The sequence below is a fragment of the Notolabrus celidotus genome, chromosome 20, assembly GCF_009762535.1.
Source record: "Notolabrus celidotus isolate fNotCel1 chromosome 20, fNotCel1.pri, whole genome shotgun sequence".
Taxonomy (NCBI): domain Eukaryota; kingdom Metazoa; phylum Chordata; class Actinopteri; order Labriformes; family Labridae; genus Notolabrus; species Notolabrus celidotus.
In genome coordinates, this window is record NC_048291.1 from 13,552,386 (window position 1) to 13,578,316 (window position 25,931).

The following is a 25,931-nucleotide window of genomic DNA, read 5'->3' on the forward strand; positions in this document are numbered from 1 at the left end:
ACTAGAGGAATTCTAAACTCTAGAAAAGTAGGGAAATTAATCTTCCAAAGAATTCAAACGCTAGAAGGGTCATCGGGGAGTAAGCGTGGGTGGCAGCTGAAAATAGATTGTAAATTGTGAAAGAAAAACAAACATAGAATGTTCTTCCTGATAGCTGAGATGTCAAGGAGACGCAATGTAACCAGAAATGAAGACTGAGTGGGAAAGCAGAGTGCAGTGGAACTGGACCTAGCCTGTCCAGGAGCCCTCTCGCTCACAACAAGTGGTTTTGTTTGGCACTGTCCCTTTGTTGACACTGTCAGGTTCTCATGCCTATTAGGTTGCTGTCGACAAATGGGCACCATGATGACACGCTGCTGCACAATGCCGCTGGCTGGTACATAGTCACTGTTAAATTGTCACCTCACCAGAAAGATGAGGTAGACCACTTGCGTACAAGCATATGCTTCAAGTTTTTGCTCTTTCATGTAAAGTCATCAATGGGTAACATGGATGTATTGGTAGATTGTCATAGCACTGGGACAACGTGACACATTTCTATTTGAAATCATATAAAACATTTTAATCTGTTAGCATATTTTTTCAGAGTAATTCTCTCCCCCTGGGTGTGGAGTAAGTGTTTTAGCCTTATCATGCTGATGAAGAAGTCTTGTATTTTTTTTCTTTTCTGATTGCTCATCCCTGTGTTGGCACTTTGGCGCTGCCCGGCCCTCTTGGAAACTGAATTCCCCTGCCAGTAATGAAGAGCTTTACAGGCTTCAGCCGTGATCTTATGGTGCGAGGCAGCGTGGGAAGTTTGGTGAACTTCCTGACCCCACGCACCGCCGCAGCACATTGACCTCATCACGTGTCAAAGGAATGCTCTGTCTTTTGTTTTAACATCCCCAACACTCATGGGGTTGAGAGCAGTTTTGCATACTATAGAATGATCACTAGCTTGGCATTTTACCTCCCCATTCTCCTCTAGTGTTATTCCCAAACAGGATTTGCAGGCCGCTCTCTCCTGCATCTTTTAAATCACTTCAAACGCTACTGAAGCCTTTTTTCACCCAAAGCAGGCACCCAATCTAATGGCATCATTTGGGCCTACACTCATCCAGAGAATCAGCCCCTTTTTTTCTATGAAAAAAGTTTTGTGAACAGGCGAAAACAAAAGGCCCGCCCAGTGAAGCGCATCTCTGCTGGCGGGCTGAATAGAGGGGCCCCTTTCATGGCTGTTTATGAGCACCCCTCTTCAAAAACACACTAACAAATCACATCCAGCTCTCCCAATGGCTCCTCCGATACGAGGATGATGGCAGGCAGAGGAGGGGAGGCGGCTGGAATCTCGTGGTGCCTCTCTCTCCTCTTTTCATATGTTCCAGTTGATGGATTTCAACTCAGTGTCACCCCATCTTTACTATCAGATCCATGGGTTTGTTTTCAAGAGTTTAATCACATGTTACATAAGGGCATCTCTGCTGAAAACATCATTAAAATGTTGGACAGAACAGATGCTGGACAGAAGGTAGAAAAGGCACTCATCATGATTCATTTATTTTGAAGCTATTTTATAACCTTACCACTGCTAGGTCAGTTTTCAGGAAATAAACTTTTCCAGCTTCTTTGAGTTTAATAGTAAATAAAGATTGTTTTGGTTTAGTAATGTTTTTTCTTTTATGACAAAACAAGGAATTTAAATAATTTTTGGGACATTTTATTTTTCTACTTTTGGTTTAGAAACCAAATAGTTCATTGATTGAATTTAAAAAAAACTGCCCAATACATGAGCTGTTTTTTTTTTGTTTTTTTTTTTACAATTAATTGATTTGTTATTTAGTATAGAAGATGCAAATCATAATTTTACACAATTCAAAAGTATCTGGTCTGGTAGAAAGTGTAGTCTATAAGCTTTATATGTTATAATATTATAAGATTTAGAAAAACACCATTAAGTCCAATTTAAGAATCTCTAGCATAAAATATGAACATTTTGAGTGAAAACACACATTCAATGTTGAAAGAGATTATTTGTATTCCCTGTAATACTTTGATTTAACCTTAGAATATATTTTAATATCATTTTATTTTAAATTATATTTTAGAATATTTCAATATTTTAAATATTTTAAAATATAAAATAATATTTAAGAGAAGAGATGAAACATCTCCAAGAACGTAAAGCAATTCTGTATTCCTTTTTGAGTCATCTTTGCATTACTCAATTCTTATTTAAATGAATCAACATCAAGAGGAGACACTATTTGCTACATGGAGGGGGACACCAAGCAGCAATCTCCACTGTTAAAATATGAAGCCAACACTGAAGAGCAAAGATCTGAAGTTCCTTGAGTGTCCGCTTCAGGCTGGCTGCAAAAGCCAAGGAATTTCTTTTTTATAACATCCTTTATTTGAAGATATTAATACTGAGAGTTATACATCGATTTACATAAATAATGGCACAGTCAAGTGGTTTATAGGCAGGCATGTTGTAATTGTTAGCCTGCCTCAGCACCATCTTTTCATCTGTTCATATGTTGACCAAAAGTTCAGAACCCCTCTTTGGAAACCAGTGGGTGATGGGACTATGTCCCTGTTTTGTACGGTCTACTGAGGAAACTGATACAGTGAGTCTGTGGTTAAGGTATATCATCTGTTTCATCTTTTTTTTCAAACCTCCCCTGTGTCCTGTCACCTATTTTTTTTGTTGCTAGATGCAGTTAAAGCGTCTCAGATTTTTCCTTGAACATTTGTTTCCAAGTCTTGTCTGTAGGCCTGCTGGTTTGTTGCAGCAGACAGCTTTGGACCGGTTTCAGACAGCCTGTGAAGCATGAACAAAATCAAGTTAAGATTGCAACTTTCCACCATCAGCTGCCCTCACCAAAGTGAGGATCCATTGCTTGAGTGTGAACTCTCTGTCATGCTCACAACTCAATTTACCAACACTTCATGAGTGTTCTGTTTTTGATAGTCATATTGTTTTCTTTTGCTGGTAAAATATGTCACATGGTGCTGTCAAGATGTGATTTATAGTGTTGTTGGGCAATTATGAGGGCACAGAAGAGTAATTAAGAGTGACTGTAATGCTGTGGTTTTATTGGCTGCATAACAAATGTATGGCATTCACCACACCTTTAGAAAAATCTTATTAATTTTGGATGAAGAACTTAATGATTCACAGCCCATCACAACACCATAGAGAAAGAGATATTTCCATTATTGCACAATATTGAATCCTCAATGAATGCTTACAGGGTTAAAAAGGGGACATTGTGGATAATCTGATGCTAACATTTCCAGCCATGGGACTGAGTCGCTGTGTCACACATACTCATTGGAGAGGAGGAGAGAAACAGGATTTACTTTCATGCAAACTTGTGGATGCATGCCTCTTTCCTTGGGTCAGATATGGACGTCAGAGAGCTGACAACCTTTTAAACAAATTGCAAGTCATCCCACCATGTAGTAGGTGTTCCTGTAACTAACTTTTCCGCTCTGTGTCAGATCTTGTTGAACAGGTAGGGTTTGATGGACAGGAGGAATGCAGGCTGAGAGATTTGTTTTGTAATGGCAGTCCATTCTTTGGGTGTACTTGAGCAAACAGAGTGGCGCTATGTCCTGTTTTTTACGGGTTTCACACGTCACTGTTCAAACTTACAAACAGGCTGGTCCCTTAGAGTACATGGAAGAGAGCAAACAGAGCTGTAATACTTCACCACTCTGACCTTCTGCTAGCTTGATGCACACACAAATATGCACACCTTTCACTAATGCAGTGCCAAAAATATGACTCTAATCTTACATTTTGTTGTGTATTTGTAGAGCTGCTTGATACAATAAAGCCACAAAAATGTGAATAATGTTCACTCAAAAAACAGTGAGACTTTTTTGTTGTATCTTGGACACAGTAATAATGTGGATCTACTTGATGTAAGTAACACGGCTCAGTTTAAGCGTTTATTCTTCGGTTGATTTAAAAATAAAAACCTTTTTTTAATCACACTTAATGAATGATTTTCCATTGTCCACAATGAGGAACTAACATTGTTTTTTAATTCATCACAGAGCTCATAAACGTGGGCGTTGGGTGCTACATGTCAGCATATGAGTGCCCCATTCTAGGCTCCATGTGCCGTCCTAATTAAGTGCTACCTTAATGTGTGTGGGTCAAATACGCAGGGAAACTGTGGGAATTCTGTGGGAAAGTTTTAAGGCTCATAAAGTGATGGATTCTCAATTGCTCCCCAAATTCCAACAAAATGTCCTGCAACACTGCAATGTCTATTTTCATTAATGGCATGGAAAAATATAGAGGAAACATGTAGTGCTCCCCGGTTGGTGCACACAACCGTGCGTCTCAGGCTGATTTAGTTTATGTAAGCATGTGTGAAGTAGCTGGGTGCGTATTTGTCCGGACTTGTGTGTCACTGCTGTGTGCCTTTAAAGCGCTGCCAAGCTCCCTGCCATGCTGAACATGAAGGAACCGAACAACACCTACTGCTTCTATAGATCCCTCTGCAGTCTCCTCTTTACTGTTCCCTTCTTTTACACTTGTTTTAAATCTGTCTGAGATATACGAGGCATTCCTTTGCGGTTGTGTAACATGATTTGAGGACAGAGAGAGAAAGAGGGAGAGAAAAAAAAAAAGAAAGAGAAGGAGAGGTTTGTCCTGCTGGGTTTCGTGTCCTACTGTGCACTCATATTTCTCAGCTGGCTCCACATTTGTGGGTAGCAGGCCTGTTGTTGGCCTCCTCGGCTCTTTCTGTGGCCTACCTTAATCTCTCCTGTGTACTGTAAAGCGCCCCTAATAACCCTGAACACGATTAAAGCAAACATGTTAATAACAGCCTGCCTTGTTATCGTCACACACTTGGAAAATGAGCAGCTGAAATTCATCTCTGTAATCGTACAATTGTGGCTTAGAAATTAGCCAGAGGACAAGATAACCTGCTTATGAGTTGTCTTATCTTCCAGCAGACAAAACACCAAACCCATGTCTGATTTTTCTAACTCTAATGAGGAAGGAAGGAATGAATACGTTTTGGGAATTTACATGAAAAAGTAGTTTCTGATTCTGTGAGTATCTCTTTCTGCTGCTTTTTAAAAAGAGGCAGCAACACTAAGAGCTAGGTGCAGAATTGCATGTTGGGTGTTGCTCTAGAGGGTGCTGTTTACTGAGGAAACCTGCTTTCCTCACCCTTCATCACTGCTCCTTCCACTAAATCTTCTTCTTACTGCTTTAGAAAAACACAACAGCTTCCAAACATCTCCTCTGTGTTAATAATCTTCAATGTTTACTTCTGGGAGCTTTGATTTATGTCTAAACAAGCAGATATTTATTCAGAATTGGAGAGATGGGATTGAAGACCCTGAGGGTAAAGTGAGACAAATAATATGAAATTTAATTAATTATCCAGTCATTTCCAAAAGAATTTGTGGTATTGTGCTTCAAGGCTCTTTTTGACGGGATGTTAGGCCACTGTAATCCTTCTATGTGCATGTGTGTTAGTCACCTGTGGCTTCTACTCCACACACACACACACACACACACACACACACACACACACACACAAACACATACGAATGCCCGCAGATGTTTACACAAGTTTCACACAGCCGACAATAGCAGAAGATGAGCTGTCAGTTAGACCACCTCCAGTGGGGAAGAATGTGTCCGAGGCGATGGTTACACCTGCGCTGTCTGTGGGTTCCTGCGGCGGTATTGCAGGGTGTAATCCCTAACATTGCTTGTGTTTATGCTTGTGTTTTAGTTACAGGCCTGATACTTGCATGCTTTAGAGCTTAGATGGGACTTCTGCTTCGCTTACTCCTCAGCCTGGCCCTGAAGGCATCCTCCCCATGCAGTCTGCCACACACAGGCTCATCCTCAGAATGTCTGAACACAGGAAACGAACACAGTAGCTTTCTTCATGTGTCATACAACTTTGTTCACTGTTAGTACACTAAGTGAAAGGCTGACTAAAAGGCCTTGATTCTGGAAATAAAACGAGGTGCATGTATCGTGCTAAAAGTTGTTCCGTGGAAGGTAATTTAAGCTCAAGCTCTGCTCTAAATTTAGAACGGGAAAAAAATATTTACTGTTATTTGGCCGTACCAGAATCATTTCCAGTAATCATTAAACTGAATATGCTTCCTTATATACTCCAGTATTTGAGGAGGTCTTTTTATGTTGTTTTATATGGTTTGTATTTCGTCACGAGTGACGCTGGCTGCACCGCTGAGGTCATGCATGAGGGAGGAGAAGCTTCCAGTGCCAGTGACTGAACTCATTTTTTATTTTAGTAAATATGCTAAATTTAGAACCCAGCCACAGCCAGAAGTTCGTCCCCAACTCCCTGAATGACACACCTTTCGAGAAGTGACTCCAGACATCTGCTATTTTTATCATCATCTCAGTTTTTTTCCCCTTGTTTTTGTTCCTTTTTCTCCTCTTTTTCTGACAGGCACTCTATAAATGATGCAGTCCTGTTTTTCATTTGTAAGATTTGTTGGGTGGATTATTATAGGGATGATCCTGATTCCCAATAAAGGAAGTACATGCTTCGGGAGTGTTTTTGAAAACACTGTGCTCTGACGTTAGTGGCAGCGGGGAACCAGTAACAGGTCGTCTCTGCTTACACACCCTCCTCACACTGCTTCCAAGGGTCTGAAGTAATGGTGGCGTTTCACCCCTTCAAAGTAAAGTGGCCAATTGGATAATGGGATTTGGTTTGCCATTCTGGGGAGTAAACCAAGCTGTGACAGTGCATAAAGTAATGTATGACAGTTTTGCTCATTGAGACAAAGCTTACACTATATACACTACATACTCTTATGCCTTGTACATAGAGGGCACAGTTTTCCAAAGTCAAATTCCTTGTGTGTTCAAGCATACCTGGCCAATAAAGCTGATTCTGATTCTGATAAAGTCTTAATTACAGCACTGAAGCATTGTGGTTCTTCTTCTGTATGATGTGACTCTGATGAGATCAACTCTTTGCTTTGCTCGCCTGTTATTTCCGTCTCTGACCCGCTGTTGTTAAGCGTCGCTGTGCTCCATCGTGAAGCGGTCTGTGTTTTGGAAATGGGTCTTATGAATCAAGGCTTTGAACCACTTTTCATTTGTGCCTCATACTACATCCTCTAACACTGTTTTCACTAAATAACCCCAACTAATAAGAGTGACAGGTTGAGCAGATATAGAATTGGAATGCATAAAGTGACGTTTATTTCTTCTTTTCTTCACAGTGAAGGACTCCGAATTCTTGGAACAAGATGTCGACCTTTGATTGTTTCCAAGTCATCTAATGGTGAGCATAATTCTATAAAGGCAAAAAGTAGATTCAGTTTGCTTGTCTTTTTTTTCTTCTGTTTCAAGCTGGATTGTCAAAAGATGATGTACCAGAGATGTATAGACCTCTGTAAACAAAGTCTTTCCAATTATTTGTTCATTCTTCCAAAATACAACGATTTGAATCAGTCACTGATCTGGAAAAGTTTTTCTGTGCATATGTGTCATGATATAAATGCTTTAGCAGCTCTTCTTCCACATTTATCCCCCTAATTTGATTGCTGCCAATTTTCACAAAAAGCTGCAGCTCACTACTTTTAGATGTCCCAAAAAATTTTGTCATATTAACTCTAGTTTAGCTTCAGTACATTGGCATCAGTGTCTCCTATATTCTTTTTTCTGAGCTTTTGTGCGTTAATTTAAAGATAGGACCATGGTTTGAGTGATTAACTGGAATGAGAGAATGAGTGACATGTGGTAAAGAGACCGAGGTTGCAATCAAATCCTGGCCCCTCGCTTTAAGGACAGTAGCTTCTGTACATGAGGCGCATGATTGTACACCTATGCCAAACGGATGCCCCATTTTAGAAGAATTTATAAAGTATTTATTTTTCCTTATTTTTCCCCCTGTGTGACTTGGCACCTCCTTAAGTCTCCTGAGCTGCTCTACCCTTTTAAAAATACACTTTACCTGAGATCCTCCAACAAACATAACCATTAACCATTATAATGGCCTCCATTTAATTCATTGGACGGGCATCAGAGAGGGCACTTTTGCTGCATATTTTCAAACATGATGGCACCATGGGAAGCCTTTCTGCCTAATTTCTGAGTACACCACTGACTGGATGAAGAGATAGCTCTTATCCTCTATCAGCCTCTACCAGCTTTCTCTCTTTCTTTATTAGGATCCCTATTAGCACAAGCATAAGCATAAGCATCGGCTATACTTCCTGGGGTCCAACACATATACAATCATGCACACTAACACACAATACAACAAAACAAGCAGGGTTTGTACGGGTGCTTGAAATCCTTGAAAATGCTTGCATTTTAATGTTGTGTTTTTATGGTTTGAAAAATGCTTGAATTTTGGGTCTAAATGCTTGTAAATGCTTGAAATTGTAATCATATATATTTCACAATTAACAGCAATCTGACTCAACAGATCGATTAAATGGAGAGAAATAAAATTGTCAAATAATTAAAAAAAAAAAACGCTCTCCCTGATTGGCTGGCGTGTTTGACATGCTGTGTACGAACCCTGACAAGACAAAAAAAAACACAGAACAAAAACATAAACAGCTCCTCATAATGAATTACAAAATAAAATACAGAAGAGAAACAAACTGGCCATTCATTTGGCAGATGTCAACACCAAACCATAGTAACAAGGTAATGTCTTAACTTTCACTTTACCTTGAGATAATATGATGTACATCCTCACATATATGAATGTACACATTCACATTTCATAAACACAAAACATCATCTGAATGATCACTTATGTTACTAGGGATTACGTGTTTTGACATATCAAATACATGTATCTGTCTTTTTCAGCCCATTCGGCAGGTCCAGTCAGGGCAGATGGCTGTTGACCAGTGAGTTTGGTTCTGCTCGAGGTTTCTGCCTACTAGCTTTTCCTTCCCAAGTTGTGAAGTGCTTGGTTATAGTGAATTCATGCTCTCTTTCTAACTAATACAACATGTACAATACAGTCTGGACCGTATCCTTGGAAAGCATCTGGAGATATATTTGTTCTCACGTAGTGCTATGTTAATTTAATGTGATTGATTGAGTCATCCTAAAAGTGTTACTTGGACATGATAATAAAATGTAATGACACAGCTCTGTAAAGGCAGACTATCAACAGTCATCATTTTGTGACTGTGCCCGCAGCACTCACTGTACTTAGCCCCTCTCCCACATCCCAATAAACCCCTTCCCCACCAGTGCCCCCTACCCCTTCCTCCCCCCTTCAGATGGTTCACCCTCTACCAACCAGTGTGTGCCTGTCAGCATGTCATCCCAGGGTGATGCCCCTCTCTCAGCCCCTCGGGGCCCTTTTGACTCTGCAGCCCTCCGTGTTTGCCCAATCATTTGGGAGCCGGATACGGGGATGAATTGTTAACTACAGCAGGTCATTCTGTGCCCCACAACCCACACCACCACCCACCCCTAGCCCCCGACCTGCTGTTGACTCATCTCCATGGCGATGGGGCAGGAATTTGTTTTCTCTCATGTATCCGCTGCCAGCTCGCTCCCCGCCACCACTTCCCCTCCTCTTCTCTTCATCTTCTCCGCCTTTGAGCGTCCAATCAAAAGGCAGCTGGAGGGAGTCACATGGTCAGGAAGTTTTTAGGGTGCATCCCACTGAGCGATGCATGGCTGTCACTGGAGGTTTGAGAAGGCCTCAGTGGGAAATGCGTGTGATTTGTTGGGTCGGAAAGTTAGCGCAGCCATCAATGGCTTCCTGACATTGTCAATAAAAACGGCACATGCACCAACAAACATGCAAGTTTTAGAAGGCTATGCACACACATGTGGTTTATAATGTGCAACTTATTATAAAGTGCATTCTGTGTAAACTGTTTAAATCCTTCTCCTGCAGCCATTGGGATTGCTGTATTTAAAATAATACTAATTCTGTTTATTTTTTCAGTGCAGTGAGTAACAAAAACTCTAAACAGAGCAGGTCTATCATATACACTGTAGCTGTGTGTACCAGCCTGTTTCTACGCTCCACATAGCACAGCAATCCAGCACAAATTTACACAAGTCTCCTGCATTCTTCTTTTGTGATCTCATTACAAAGAATAAAACACGTGACTCTGTCTGAGATTTGATGTATTTTTATTATTTAGTTTTCCTGAGAAAATCTTGTACTGTCTTTATGCCAATAGAGGTCTGCTCCGTCAAATTCCCATCATTGTCATAACATATCGACAAACTCAAGTGTGTGCATGTGCGAGTGTGTGTGTTTGCCTCCACACGCGTTATTAGCTCAGGGCAGGTGAGTGTTTGCTTACCTGTCTCCCTTTATGAAGTGAGTGTTTGCCCAAGGAATGCACCACGTCCGATTTATCATTGACTCTTATTGTTTGGCTCATCCAACTGGTGCCTAGAGGTTGAGTTGCGCTTTGCCCCAGCAAGTGAAAAGTATGTGCTCTCCTTCCTTTTTTTCCTGTGCAGCTCAGCGTATTTGCTCATGAAAATATGACTTAGTTGAAATGTATTAAGGATAAGTCCAGTCCCTTTATTTACAACTTGTTTTCCAAAATATTTTAAGAATGTGATTAGAAACAGAATTTAATGATATGCAAATAAAAATTAACACTATACTTAAAGCTGCTGTTGGTAGTCACAGAGTAAACATCTGTTCAGAGAGAGGGAATTCGAATGTCAACGCTATCCCTCCCAACCAGCTTTTCTCTTAGCCCCCCAACACAGATCGGCATGTGCAGTCATGATAGTGCCGGACTCATAACCAATCGGAGGACGTAGTAGGGGCCACCCCTTAACCAATCAGGACAGAGGATTGGAGATTAGCTATGATTGGAACGTCATAACAGGAATGATGGGAATAATAACATTGCTTGATACAAAGGCATTGGAAAACACAGAGATTTCGCAATAGTCTCAAATTACTCCACTTACCGATGAGTACGAATGGGCACTATGACCTTTTCTCCAAACCCAGCAGAAAAAAAGTAACGTTTTTTACACCATGCCTACCAACAGCAGCTTTAATTGAAAATGGTGCAAAGAAAACATACCAGATGTTAAAACTGATTAAAAAAATAGTTGTATGAAAAACATGTGCTCAGTTTAAATTTCATGCCAGCAAAGAATGATGGTGAATGTTTACCATTGTGTTGCATCACATCTTTTTCTTTTAACAACACTGTAACATCAGTGACATTAATAGTATGTTGTCCAATTCTTGCCTGATTTAGTATTCTGACAGCTCAACAGTTTCATGGTCTCCTTTTTGGTATCTTTTGTTGCATGATGCACCAAATGTTTCCAATGGTTTACAAGTCAGGACGTCAGACAGGCCAGTTTAGCACCTGAACTCTTCTACTACGGAGCCATGCTGTTGTGTTTTGTGCAGAATATGGTTTGGCAATGTCTTGCTGTAATATAAAAGGTCTTCATGAAAATAAAATTGAGCATCAAAACTTATTTTGATCAACACTTTACACGCCTTTCCAACTTTTTGGGAATTGGGCTTGTAGTAACTTAAGGAGAAAGTTATCAGACATCCAGATAGAATTAAGCCAAAGTTAAAGCCTTGCCTCTTTTCCTGGTTTGTGACTTCAAAGCTGTTTTGGACTGTTGAGATAGCAGAGTCCACAAGTCTTCACCCCTCGATTGTGCATAATGCAATTGTCAGTGAGAAAAGGGAAAGAAACCATATGACATAATTGAGTGGAATTACTTCTAACCAGGCTCATCCTGCAGAAACATATGAGCCTCGATGAGCAAAGTTGGCTCCCTTGCTTTGTGGTAATGAGGAAGCCTCAGCAAACTAATCCGTCCTACGCACTTGGGTGGTTAAGAGAGCCTTACAAATGGCATCTGCAGCTATAATGTTTGGATAGTTCCCAGTGTTTTCATCTTTAACATTGTTGTGTTGAAGTCATACTTGGTTTAAAGGTGGGTTTGTGTGGATATGTGTAAAAAAGAGGATAAGATTGCTTGTGTAGAGTGTTTGTGTAAATGCATTGGTATATTTAAGTTTGCATGCGTGTCTGTCTGTCTGTGTTTTTGTGTGGCTGTCCTCCTGTGCCACCATCTGGGTGGTCCTCACGGCTGGTTTGATGGTAATCCCCCTGTCCCATAAATCAGTGTCCGGGGCTCGGGCCGGGAGCTGATGCTGTGTGACCACTGGAGCAAGGGGGCTTGGGGCACTAAGCCGAGACCCCAGCAGCTGCCCCGGCCTGGCCTGGCCACACGTCAGCTCTCCACACCACCTTTAAAATAACTCGCCATGCATGGCTGACATTGGGAAATGGCACATGAGCCACCTACAACAGTAGAAATGAAGGGCACACTCATGAGCTGTAGCAGCAGAAGATAAAAATCCCGGACTTATAACCTGAAATGTTTGTAACCTTTTTCCTTCAGTTTCCGGGTTTTTAAACTTTCATCATGGATGCTCTCCATCCTGCATTTTTGTAATATTAAATTTCAAATAATACAATTTGTTTGTTTTGACTAGTGCCCAACATCCTGTAGTGACTTCTGATAGCTTTCTATAGAGCTGCTCTTAGTTCAAATGTTTCCGTCTGACTGAAAGTGCTAAGATTAAAGCCATATCTTCAACTTTGTAGGGCCTATACCTCTCTGTGAGAATGAGGAGTGGGGATGAAGGCTAGTCCGTGCTGTCTGGCTTGCATAGAGCTCTCCGCTGAGCTTTTATCTAGGGAGATTGGTTGCAGCCCTCTCCAGACCCGACTCCCAGAGAGTGCAAAGTCCTGAGACCTGTGGCATTAATGAAGATAATGCTGTTTGGAATAATAACAGTCAATTCAGCCCAATAGAAGGGAGAGACAACAGACACATGCGTATAGCAGAATACAAAAGAAGCCAAGATGAAAGGCTGAAAGGTAGGCCTGTGCACCTCCCTCACTCTCTTGTGGGAACTGATGGAACCTATATCAACATGTTCGCACACAAACAGCACTGAGAGGGACCCTGTGCTGATTTTGACCCTCGGGGGGCATGACGCAGAAATGTAATTTGTTCTTTTGTCTGCCAAGATCACAGAGGGAGAGCAGTGACTTGTCTTTCTTTGTATTCTTACTTACTTTTTTCTCCTCTCCCCTCCTTTTCACTCTCTCTATTCCCCCATTGCCTTCAGTGAGTGCAATTTAGTTTGATGAGCAGGTGGTCTTTTTCTTCAATCTCACAGTGCTTTTGGCTCCCACCTCTGGCGTGTGGTGCTTTCAGTCAGAGTCAGTCATGTAGGCCAGGATTAGAGGAGTGTAGGAGAAGGAGGAGGAGTAGTCCAGTAAGAGTCTTGGTATTGGCGACCTCAGCGTCCTGCAGTCAGAACCATGCAGAGTGCAGATTGAAAGAGTTATTTTGTTGCTAAAGCTCTCAGACGCACCCCAGATGGCTTTTGTGCATGCCTGGGACATGCTTGGGGACAGGGTTAGAGCGACAGAGTCCTTCAGGCTTGGTGAGTCTCTGAGCTCAGCAGGTAAACTACTGTGAACCAGACGGACTGAGAAGACAAAATGTTGTCGTCTCGGCACTTTTCCACCTTGAATTTGAACAGTGGACCGAAACAAAATAGGTGGATTAGAGCAAAGGGATTACTTAACCTACCAGCACACCCACAAATACACACACCCATATACAGGGTGAGATTAAGGTCTACATAATCCATCGTAGTTAAGATTTTTGAGCTTTAAAGCTGGTAGAAGAGATCGAGGTTGCAGCTTTCCTGGTTGTAGAAAGCTGCACAGACGAAATTACAACCTGCTTTCACTACTTTACCTTTGATCTGTTTCAAAACACCCTGCTAATTAACCAACCCTGTTACTACTTAAGGGAATTTATGGCTCATTACCTTATCCGGCAAACATTCCTCTGCAATAATCTCCATAGTTACACCTAGACAAGGAATCAATATTTTGTCAATAATGTTAAACAGGTGTGCTGCTTTGAAGTCTTTCTTATGTTGGCTTCTGCCGTCATTAAGTCAATTCTTCCCTTTAGCATGAGAACTTTAAACTTGGCTTCAGACTCTATCCTAAATTTTAGCCAGTTATGCAAAAAATATTTGTAGAATAGTTGTCCTGTTGGTCCTTAAAGTGTGGTAAGGGGTTATAGAGGTAAGCAGTGCCAAAATTGACCAATTTAATAAAAGGCAAACTAAACATTTCAAACTAAAGTTAATCTCATCTTAAACATATCAAAAACGGGTTTTTATATTTTCTTTAAAATGTCAGAAAATTTAGTAAAATGGGCTTTACATCTTATCACCGTTTTCAGAATTAATTGAAATTTTGGGCTATTATTATTATAGAATAGGATTTGATTTATGTGGATTCCTTTCATTGAACAGTAAATGTTGTCATTTGGCCAACACTGTAAGCATTGGAATTATCTGTCTGTGAAAATATATTTAACTGCATGGAGTTTACAGGAATGAAAACCGTCTGAGCAAACATTTACTTTAAAAGAACAAGGTTGCCTGCATGGATGTCATCTGCATAGAACGCTTACTTGCTTAACTCACTCTGTTATCTAACTTTGCCTTGACTGAAATTTATGTAAGCGCAGGGGAAGATCCAAATTTTAAGATGAGCTGGCTCAACTGGGCCCCTGACTTATGTAGGCTTCTACATTAAAGAATTGACATGCTGTCATATTACAGCATGTACGGTATTGGCCTGAATATAGGATGACCCTGATTACAAGACGACCCCGCTTTTGAAGATTGATCTGAACTCCACCTTGATGGTAAACTTGTCCTGCTTTTGTACAAAGTTGTTCACTGTCTTTGCATCTTTCATTATTTACAGATAAATGCTGCTGTCCACTGTTGTGAACAGATATTAACATTGTATCGTCAAAACCCTGATTACAGGACAATCCCACTTTTTCATATGTATATCTTGGAATAAAATTGGTCTTTGGGGTTGTTTTGGCTATAAAAAGAAACCCAACAGAGCAGCAAAATTTATATCTTTCATCTTGAATAACTGCAAAAGGTTAAGTTGTAAGTCACCTCCAACTCAGCCCAATTAAAAATTTTAACACAAGTCCTGACTCTGACAAGGCAAATAGGCGATCAAACTTTAGGATTTTCAAGTGGCACCTTGGGTGGCCAACAAATTTCAAGGGTGTCCCATGCCACCTCATACTACCCCTCTTAGTAACCCCTGCATGGGAGTAGTCAGTTTTATGTCAGTCACTTGATACTGGTTGAGGCTAAATCTAATTACCACCTTACTGAATATGGCTAACAAGATAGCAGTGTCAGAGTGAATAATGTGGTGGTACCAAACAGGCCATTTTCGCCTGGAATATCCAGCTGAGGACTCTGAGGTCTGAGCTGTAAATCATTGAGGGAGGAGTGACTGACTTGTACTCCTCTGTTGGCTGATCTGGGCTTGTCCCTGGAGTGTTTGTCATGGAGGTTTCACAAGTGGCCGCTTCCACTCTCACTGATAAACAGCAGGGATTGGATCCAGACCCTGCTGGGTTCTAGCCGGAGCCCTGAGGCTTGTAACCACACAGGCTGGGGAATGCTAGTCATTTGTTTATTATTGGTGATATTTGCCTGCTGCTAATCCCTGGCCGGATTAGACTTGATGGTGTTCCTCATCCCACCTTATTTCCACCGTTTCACTCCCTGACATTTACATCAGGAGATTTGCATGTTTTACTAATGAGTGCATGGACAGTATTTACACACACACATGCATCCAGCGGTGAATGTCAAGGCTTTTCTGTCTCTGCATGAATGTGTGTTTAGGTGTGTTTGCCAATTCACATGTGTCGCTGAAGGATGTTTGCAATCAAGAGAGTTTAACAGATATCCCCTTTAAGTCCATCCCATGTAACGCTGTGATCAGTGTCGATAGGAAAGTTCTGTTACTGTTAGGGCAATTTTATCCCATGCCAGGGCACCCCGCTCTGTGGTCCTGTGGTTGTGTTTGAGGCCAGAGGCTTGTTTGCGTCCAACGATTTAGGACTCCTGAGAACTTCTTTTTTTCAGACAGAAACACTCCAAGACCCTTGTAGGACCCAGTTAATCAAAGATCCTACATGTTGATCTGGTGTCACTCTAGCAAGCAAAAACTGATGTCATCAAGTGGAGAAAGTAGCCAGAGTAATGCTTACTTGTCTGTCCTGGGTGTTGTAAAACCATGGACCTAAAGGATCGCTGAGGGAACAGGGCTTACTGAGCTGGGCTAACTTGTTCAGTGTGACCTTTTAAAGGGCTGATCCCCAACACTGCATAAATCTGTTTCCAGTTTCAAAACACGACCACGCACATGCTTATTAACATGCCATACTCCCTCACTCACTCAACGTGTGTTTGTGGGTGAGAAAGTCCTGCAGATCTGCTCAAACACTTGGGAACTGCACCGAAACGGTTCTCCACAATTCCTCCCTCAAACAGTGGGAAGCAGACTCACAAATGTCACCAAAAATATTGACATGTGACATCTACTTTTCATTTATTCTGACAATGTGTGTTTGCTTTCAAGTCAAAAGGTCAAGAATGAAGCTTCTATATATACTTTTCAAGTAATTTAGGATATGTCAAATGCTTGCAATTTGCTTGTTCAGATGAAATTATAATTGCACAGCATTTTTAAAAGTTAATGTCCCACTTGTTGTGATAGTTCCATACTTTATAGCAAATACACTATGGGAAACACAACACTCTTGATATGACTTGCTTTTCTATTCGTTACAAATGCACACGAAGGAATTGTCAACTATCCAACCAATGTAATAATATTAAGGCTTAATTAGAGGTGTGGCCATCTGGCACTGATATGTTGGCAGTTTGTTGTTTTGGCGCATATTGGAGATAAATTTGCATGCAAATTTTAAGCAAATCGTGTGGCTGGCTGTGTGGATAATTGTACTAACAGGCAGTCTGGACTCCAGGTTTTTTGGTGAGTGAAACTCTTGCATTGATGTATTAGCACTAATCAGCAGGTATTGGTGTCTGCGTTCACCCTACCTCAGTGTTTCCTATATATATTAATGTTTCTGCCTGCACATGGTAGTCAGTATTATTGTTGGCCTACTGCAGAGAAAATGTCAGACCTCAGAGTTGAGAATGGTTTTGTTAAGTTACCCAGTTTGTTTAATTCAACAGTTGTTGTTCTTGTGCCAGAGGAAACATTTACTATCTTATTATGTAGATAATCAATTGCCATTGGACACAGGATGTACAGCTGTTATACTCCCAAAACGTACCATCTCTCCAAGCCCCTTGTCAACTCCAAATAACCTAGATGGGGCAACTTCTACAAATACCTTGTGGCTTCAAAACGGCTGTACACAAACCAGTAAGTGGTGTCATACTCACAAGTCCACTGCCTATATAAAGTATTTTGGTTTTTATCAGGTATGGTCAGGTAGTAGCTTTTACTTGTCAAGGCAAATCCTTAGACACATCCTTAGTAGGGATGGTAATTTACCGTAATCCTTGTACTCGATTACTCAAATTTCCTAATGAACGATTACTCGAGTACTCGCAATTATTTATTTTTTAAAACCGTTCACAAAAATGAATAAATAAAAGTCCGTCGGACACAGACCTACCAGACCAGAATTGTAGTAAGCTCTGCTGCCTTTTCTTCAGACATCTTTTCCACTCTCGTAGTTGTTGTTTACTGTGATGGTAGCTTGTACTCCGGCTCGACTAACGTGGTCAGCTCTTTGAAGCCTTCTCCTTCTACAAAACTTAATGGGAGCATATCTCCAGTTACCATTTTGGTTATCATCAGGCTAATCTTCTCCGCTCTGGTTTCATCACAACGACGCGTGCTAACAGGCCGAGCAAAAGACGTGATGCGAGACTGACTGTTATCCGTCTCCACTGTTTTCTCCTTGTGCTTTAAGCGTATGTGGTTAAGCATCAAACTAGTATTTCTATGGTACGCAAGTTTAACGCCACATATCTTGCACTGTTTTCAAAGTACTTCCAGACATTACTTTTTTTAACTGACATGCCGCAGGTGTCGCAGACGGTTCTGTGTTTGTTGTGCTTTTGTTTTCGGTTGAATAACATGTTCCTAGAGAGTTGCCGTAGCTGCTGTAAAACAGTTGTTTTTGCTGAAATGTGGCTTGGTGCGTTCTAAAGCTGAAGCCGTGGCCGGAAAAAGGCAAACATTTATATCCTGTGAATTATTTCCTACCTGGTATATTCAGTTAGGCGAAAACAAAAAGCACATGGTCACACATGTAACGCTGTATGATTTCAAGTTATCTTGCCAGGTGTGCGAGGAACAAAATGCTATTCGATAATGGGGTCAACGGCGAGTACTCGAGTAATCGTACCCATCCCTAATCCTTAGACACATCCTTCGACATTTCATTACTTTAGTCTGATGTTTAAAAAACCCTTAATCATACTCAACAAACCCGTAATGTTTGACCTTCTCTTCCATTCTTTCATACCCTGCAGTGTTTTTACTCACTGCACATGGAAGCTGACCAGCTGAAGCGGTCACAGCTGAGCTTCATGGGGTGTTAGTTAATTGGCAGTTTTTGGTAAGGGCAGATATGCTCCACTATGCATATCTTCCTCAATGTCCCTTGCAGTATTTGCCTTTTTAAAGTGTCCTTTAATTGGCTGCACAGTCACAGTCTCCTGCTTTAACTGTCCCCTGTGGTACCTGAATGTGGCCTATTTGACCCTGAGGCCCCGGGGTGACTACCTCATATTTTGCAGCCAAAACCACTGAACCATCCACCAGATTTTTTTCTGCTTCTGTTTTCCGTCCAACTCTGCCTTCACCTCTTTTAACTCTACTTCTGTTTCTGTCTTTAATAAAACTTTTGAAGGTGAGCTCTTTTTCATAGGGCCTCTGAAAAACAATGTCAGCTCAGTTTCAACACCTTTTCATAACCCTTACCTAGCCTGTGTTTGTGTGACTGTCTGCCTGTCTCAGTTCCTAGTCCTGTCAACATGGTAACAAACCTGCCCCCTTCATCCCAAAGAAAGGCCTCAAATTTGGGCTCTGGAGGACCAGCTAACTAGTCCATCTGATAGATCTGGCCACTGATTCTCCCTAAACACCAACCACTTCTAACTGGGCTGCATCAGCAGTACTGAAAGACCTGAGAGGACTGTGATCCCACCATGGGGTGTATAGCTGTGGCTCCGGCTGCAGTGCACTTTAATCCCCTTCCCTTTTAACCACAATGGGAAACATGTGCTTACTCTGTGTAGGGTACAGGCCCACCATGGGAGAGGCTGTTTACCTTTGCTCTAAAACTAACATTTCACAGCTCCTGTGACCACTCCTGGTCACTACCTCTACTGGTTTAAGAAGGTGATAGAATACACATGGTGACATGCTTGTTTCAGATGAGACAATTCATCACCACTGCTGCTGAAAAAAACTTTCTCCTTACTTTGCACCCTGTAAAACTCGACACACTAGATTTTTCCACAGTAAGTTCACTGAGGCAAGAGGGTTGAGCTGTCTAATTTGTCTTATTAAAGAGGCGCTTGATTTAATGATCCTCTTAAATTTCCATTCCAGATTATCGGGTCGTTGTATGACTCTGATTATTGCAACCTCCCTACTTCTTAGGGAGCGAATTAGCCAAAAGGGGGAACTGTGCTTGTCAAAACTATATCCTTAACCATCGTAATCCTCCATGAAGGTTTTTTTTCCAGATGCGCTTAGTATGTCTTGTTGCTTAAGATTGTCAAAACCCACTACAGAAGTCTGAGGTTGTGGTCCTTGTCCCTGTTAAGGTCTGTGCCAGAGCTAAGACAGTCATCTCTGTGCTGACTGGGCACTAAACAGTGAGATGAAGTGGTGTAAAAACAGGAATAAGTGGCCATATGTCAACCTGCAGGACAGGAAATGCACTCCAGATGAAGATACTACAAGTTTGTTTACTTACTTGTGTGTGTGTGCGTTTGTGTGTTCTCAGGCATGTGTGCCGTAGGACTGACCAGATGTCTCGTGAGATGTATCACTCTCTACCCCCAGTAACTCATTGGTATTGCATCAGTGAATATGAATGTAAGACTGTGTCAGATACCAGCTGACTTACAGTCCCTATGTTGTATCATTGTCCGTTATATAAGATATAAAACAAATCCTTTGATAGTACAGTAATTTAGACACTGAAACTAGCAAATTCTTCTAGATCTCAAGAGACTTGCTTGCCTTTATATTCATTTTGTCCTGTTATGAGACATCCTTTAGTATCAAACTTTGGTAAACTAATAGTAAAAACTTAGTGTACCAACTTTCAAAACTTAAAATGAAACTCAGGTGTCTTTGAAGACTCCAAAGTACTTACTTCAAAAAAATGTGACTACAGCCGGTTTCAGTTGGCCATATAAGTTGATTTACAGCGCTGAAATTAGTAGAAACAAACACTTGACTGAAATGTTTCAAAGCTAGAAACTCAGTATGTGATACGATATACAATATGATATACAATGTGATACAGTACAGTATGATACGATACGATACAAAACAATACTGTAAAGACACTATGTTGTGATACGAAACATTGTGATACGATACAATGGGATACCACACAATATATTACTGGACATCACAATACAGTACAATTTAACATGACACAATATTATACAGAACAATACATTGTATCGCATGATACAGCACACAATACGGTACAATACGACATGATACGACACAATACGACATGATACGACACAATATGACATGATACGACAGGACAGGGTACAATACCTCACTATAAGTTGCAGTAAGATATCAGATAAGGTGCCCTTCTTTTGATCTCTTTGTAATATGTATCTCGGACTCAAGTGCTTCACACGTTATAATTCCACAGTAGTATTCTTTGGACAATGGTTGCTTGGAAACAGTGGCTAAAACCCGTACTACCAGTGCAGTCTTTCATTCTACAAAGTTGTTGTAGATATCAAGCTATATCCGTTTACACTCAGTTTACTCTGATGCTCTGGTCACAGATTCCCGACTGGTGACACTGAACCTGGTCCCCTCCTCCACAGGTGTGGCAGGTGATCTGAGGGATGAGTGAGCTCTTCCTGAAGTAACAGTAGCCCCAGCCAGATTCCCCTGTTACCCTGCCCCAATCTGCCCTTTCCTGTCGTCTTATCTGAGTGTCCAGTGCAATCCAACCCAGGGTGCGGCCCCTCCAATGCTCCATTTCCCTCTTTGCTGCTTCTCAGATGTCACTGTGAAGAGAGAGTGACCTGAATGAGTTGAACTTGAGGTAGGCTGGCTGACAGAGTCCTGACACCCCATTGATGGCATGACTATCTCGGGTTCCTGCCACCCACAACTTTCCATCCTCTTACCTCCATGGCACCAAGGGCAAATGTATGGCAAACAATGAGAAATACAGCTTATCTTTTTAGGATTGTGTTTATTAAAATGAGTAATGCAACAGCAGGAATTAATGTACCCGGTGCAAGTAAAGTTTCCTTAAAAGTACTAAAGATGAATGAGATTTGTTTGTTGGTTTGGCCAGAGGGACATACTGATGTAGTTTAAGGGCTTTCTGATTAGCAGAGTGGAGACTTAACGTAGATCCTGTTGGGACAGACTTGTACTTCCTCCAACTGTCTGGGCTTAATTAGGCCAGTCCACTAGAAGCCAACCGACAAGCTTCTTTTGCGTCATGACGAAGATTGAGCAAAAACCTTGAATAGCTGCAAACCTGATCACCCGAGCTAAGGTGCAGCATTTTCAAAGTGTAGAAGAACTTTGCTTTAAAAAAATACTGACATACCCATGATGGTAAACAGCTTTTACTGTTCCTATCATACTCTTCACGCACTCAGTCCTTAAATGGAATCAAGATTGTTTAAGATAAGTTAATAAATCATTGACTTTGACACTCTTTAAGCAGAGGAAACTAGAGTGATTTTCCTGCTTCCACACATCAGTCTGCTTGGTAACCTGGATTGGACTTGGATCATTTGCGAATCATCTATCATTCACATTCCAGCCAAACACACTATAAACATGTTTCCACATGTGCTCATTCCAACGCAGAGCTGCCAAACAGCAGTCGAGCGCTGCTGAAAGGAGGCTTATCAGCCGCCTTGATATTCCTCTAAAAAATATTGCTCTGTTTGTTCCTTTTCAATGGAATCTGTGGCCTTAACTGTACTTATTTTAGTATTAATTGTGTAGTAGGTATGTGCAGTATATTTACTGTGTCCTGCAAGTTTATATGTGCGCACTTTGAGCCAGTATTTCCGGGACTGGCTGACACTGGCAGTTTGCATGCATTTACAAAAACGAGAAGTTTGTAGGGCAAAATCTGATTAAGCTGTGTGTTCGTGTGTGTCTGTGAGTGTGTGTTGCATGGACCTGAACCCTGAGCTTTAAATGTGTGTGTGGAATTGCAGACCTCAGCTCGGAGATGTAATCTGATTTGCAGAAAGGTACGGGTCGTTTCACATGACTGGTTTAAAGGACCACTGGCGCAAGGTTGTGCCAGCATCCCTGACAGGTTGTGTGTCTGAGTGTGTGTGTATGAGAGAGAGTTTTTGTGAGGGTGGGTGGGTGGACGCATGTGTGCCTGCATGCTTGTGGTCGCACACATAAAAGTATTTATTTGTTTTTAGAAGGTACACTGCAGAAATACAATTGTTTATTAGTATAGTCTTAGACAGTAGAGATAAGATAGCGTTGAAGTTTGATGTGTAGTTTAACAAACAAGCATGCTGCATTTATATCTTCATTTTTGAATCCTGAATAAGATATATTGGGAAAGGATACATTTAAATGAAGCTGCCACTAAATACATGCATAAGGAAAGACTGTCTGCTTCAGACTCTGGTGCTGGTTTTGTTTGCAATTTGTGTTGAAAAAACAGTTATAAGCAGTGCTTTATTTTGAACTAATGGACCATCAGAATTATATCAAATAATTAAAATCATCCTCTTGCCTCAGCTCGGTTTAGAGGACTACTGGGATTGAATCCCCTGGAAGCTCAGCCTCTGAATCCTCATGGTTTCTTTCACATTGTTTGTTGATGTTTTTTGTGGTGGAAATTCTCAGTTGTTTTTTTTAGTGCTGGATGTGGTCCATCATGTGATTTTCATTGGAGACTGGCCGGGGGGAGTTGACCACAGTAAAAGAAAGTGAGCATACATGAGTGTGTGTTTATGTGTCATCTAACCTTGTTAATAAATTCAGGGTGTTTTCCACCTTGGGGTCACCATTTGTGGTCATCACAGACAGAGGTGGAGGAGAGGGAGCCCTAGGTATGCGGGGACATTTGCAGCTGTGTGTATTGGATGTGCTGATGAGTTTGTCTGCGATCTCCTGTCTTTTCTGAGAGGTTCATGTGTGTGTGCTCAGTGTTTGGTGGTGTTTTCTCTCCTGTGTGTGTGGAGAACTCATAAGCAGGACGATGAAGCAGGCAGGAAGCTCTGATCCCATCAGGCGCGTCAGCAGGGGGAGTTTTTCATAAGGTAGTAATCTCTCCACACAAAGGGGTGTCCAATATTAGAGAGAGCTCCTACCCCTGAGCTAATCAAGACCTGACCAACCCGTCTCCTGGCTTGCCAGCCCTCTGAACATTACCTCATCCGGAGGCTTAGCCTAGCCACATGCAGCTTCCAACCTGCTGGTGTACATGATAACTCACTTAGCTCAGTTTGATAGCTGAAAAAACAGAAATACAAGAAAGGACATAAAAGAAATGAGACCAGAACACAGCTACCTATGGTGCCTGGTGCCAGGGAAAGGTATTTTAAAAGGGAGAGGAAAGAAAGAATCATTTCACCACGTCCTCCAGAAACTCTGGGAAGTAATTTGCTGGTATTCAGTTTCTTTCCCCGTCGTTCTGTTATTGCTGTTTTCTCCTCCACTCTTTGAGCCTTCAACCTGAAAGGAGGTTCTTAGGTTTAGTCTTTTTGTCACTCGGAAACAGTGCATTTGTTGCCAAGGTAACTGGTCTGGGATAGTGAAACTCAGTAGCAGAGAGCACCTTTGTCCATGAATGGATGAAGAGGGACCAGAGCTGTCAATGGTCCAGAGCACAGAAGTCTTAAACATGTCGGGAGTGAGAAGCCTGTGATCGAAACCAGTTTCATGATCCAATATCTACCTGAACCTATTAACCCTAATAAAATAAAACCAGCACACCAGTTATTTTCAGTAGTATAATGGAAAAGCCTCTTTGACTGCCTCCATTCTCCTGACCTGCCAACTACCGCTGAGCTGCACTGAAACTTTAGATCTGCATAAAACAGAGTGGGCTGATCGATGTCGCTGCTCTAGGTTTGACTATTCAAATGTTCTTTGAAGCTACTGGAAAAGGTCTGTGCCCTGTGGCTGTTATAAAACCAGCTTTAGATGGCCCAAAGACTTAATAATAATGCAACAAGAAGGTAGACAGGACAGTTGAGTTATAACCTAAATCTCTGTAAGAGGGCTGTTGCCTGATCTTTTGGAGGGAGCCAAGCTGTATCCACCATTGCAGAAATGCAGAAACTGCAGTTTCCTTAGTGTCCTCTTGAGGCTGCCCATGAAAGCCAAGGTAACCCCATCTGAGCATATGTAAAAATGTAGATTTTTACAGCATAGCAAAGAAGTTTACAGCCTGATACAAATAAATGAAGTGACAAAACAGTCTCTCATTTCATTGTATCTGTGAAAACTGTACAGCGGTGAATTTTTATAACTTGCCAGTTCAAGGCTCACCACTAGGTTCCATAGGAAGCCTGTGTTTTATGTCCCATCAGTTCCATGTACTCTGCAGCTGATCCGTGCCCACTCTAGTCAATGCTTTCGTGTTTCCAATGGAAGCACCACAGTGCAACCTCAGCTCTTTCCCAGAGGTGTTTCTCTGCTACAATCCACTTTAGATACATATGCCAAGTATATTTTTAATGAACCCAGCACCCGAAACTCATTAAGCTGAACAGATCAGATCAACCTGGACAGGAAATCAAACATGGGAACACCAAAGACACCTACCAGAAGAGTTGTTATGAAGCCCAAAGACGGTGGTTGCTATATTGGAAATGCTGACTCCAGTTAACTAAAACCTTTGCTAGAAACCGGTAAAGAGGCCAAACAGCGAACCGCTACAGTGCACCCACCTGTCGGGAATCCCAGCCACACTTCTAACTTAAACTTATTGCAACCTAGATGAGGTTTTGGTCAACTAGGCAGTCTTTTCTTTTTTCTTTTCAATGGTTGTGATAGGTTAGTACTGTTGTTTTTGATTTCAGTGATATATTTTGAACCCTGACTTTACATCCTGATGGGGGGGGGGGGGGGGTCCAATTATTCCATGATCATTCAATTGAGTATATGTGAATAAGAATATGAGAAAAACAAATAAAGTCTAAAAGTTCAAAAAAAGAAAAAAAAAGAAAAAAAAAAAAAAAAAAACTTATTGCATGTAACTCGTACATATTGGTTAAGTCTTACTGACAGACAAGGTTAACATGTGAAACATCTGTTGTGGTTGACATGGATCATAGGTATTTGGCTGTTTTTAGTTGTCAACAATATCATCAATTAGTTCTTCTTATCTATACGATCCAATGAACTGCCAGGAGTTTTTACATCGTGCTTTACTTTGAAACTCAAGGGAGGCAGTTTAAAAATAAAACTCCCTCACTGAGACCTCGTACTTTTTTAACAGTCTATGAGGGTAAAACAGATTTTAAGTTATTATATTCCATTATTTCCTTCCTGAAACATATTCCATTTGACTTAAGTATTGTCTGATAGTAGTTAAAGAGTATGGTCTACATTATATTAGTGGCAAAACTGATTACTGACTTCATTCACTGACTTTCATTACACTTTGTGCAAGCATCACACTGCATTTTATTCAGTATCGGCCCTGATACTGATAGAAGTATTGTACAACACTGGTTATTTTAATGTGTATGGATCGTAATGAAGTGGCTTTCTTCACTCATGTCCAGTTAAACTGAGTG

The 25,931-nt window shown here is 41.2% G+C and overlaps 1 long non-coding RNA gene across 1 annotated transcript in view; it reads left to right on the forward strand.

The window, feature by feature from the left end:
• LOC117831789 overlaps window positions 1-25,931 on the forward strand; it is a 62,396-nt gene that overhangs the window by 31,853 nt on the left and 4,612 nt on the right. The window contains exon 2 of the long non-coding RNA XR_004635074.1: window positions 7,228-7,289. This is a non-coding gene — a long non-coding RNA (uncharacterized LOC117831789). The remainder of the gene's footprint in view (window positions 1-7,227; window positions 7,290-25,931) is intronic.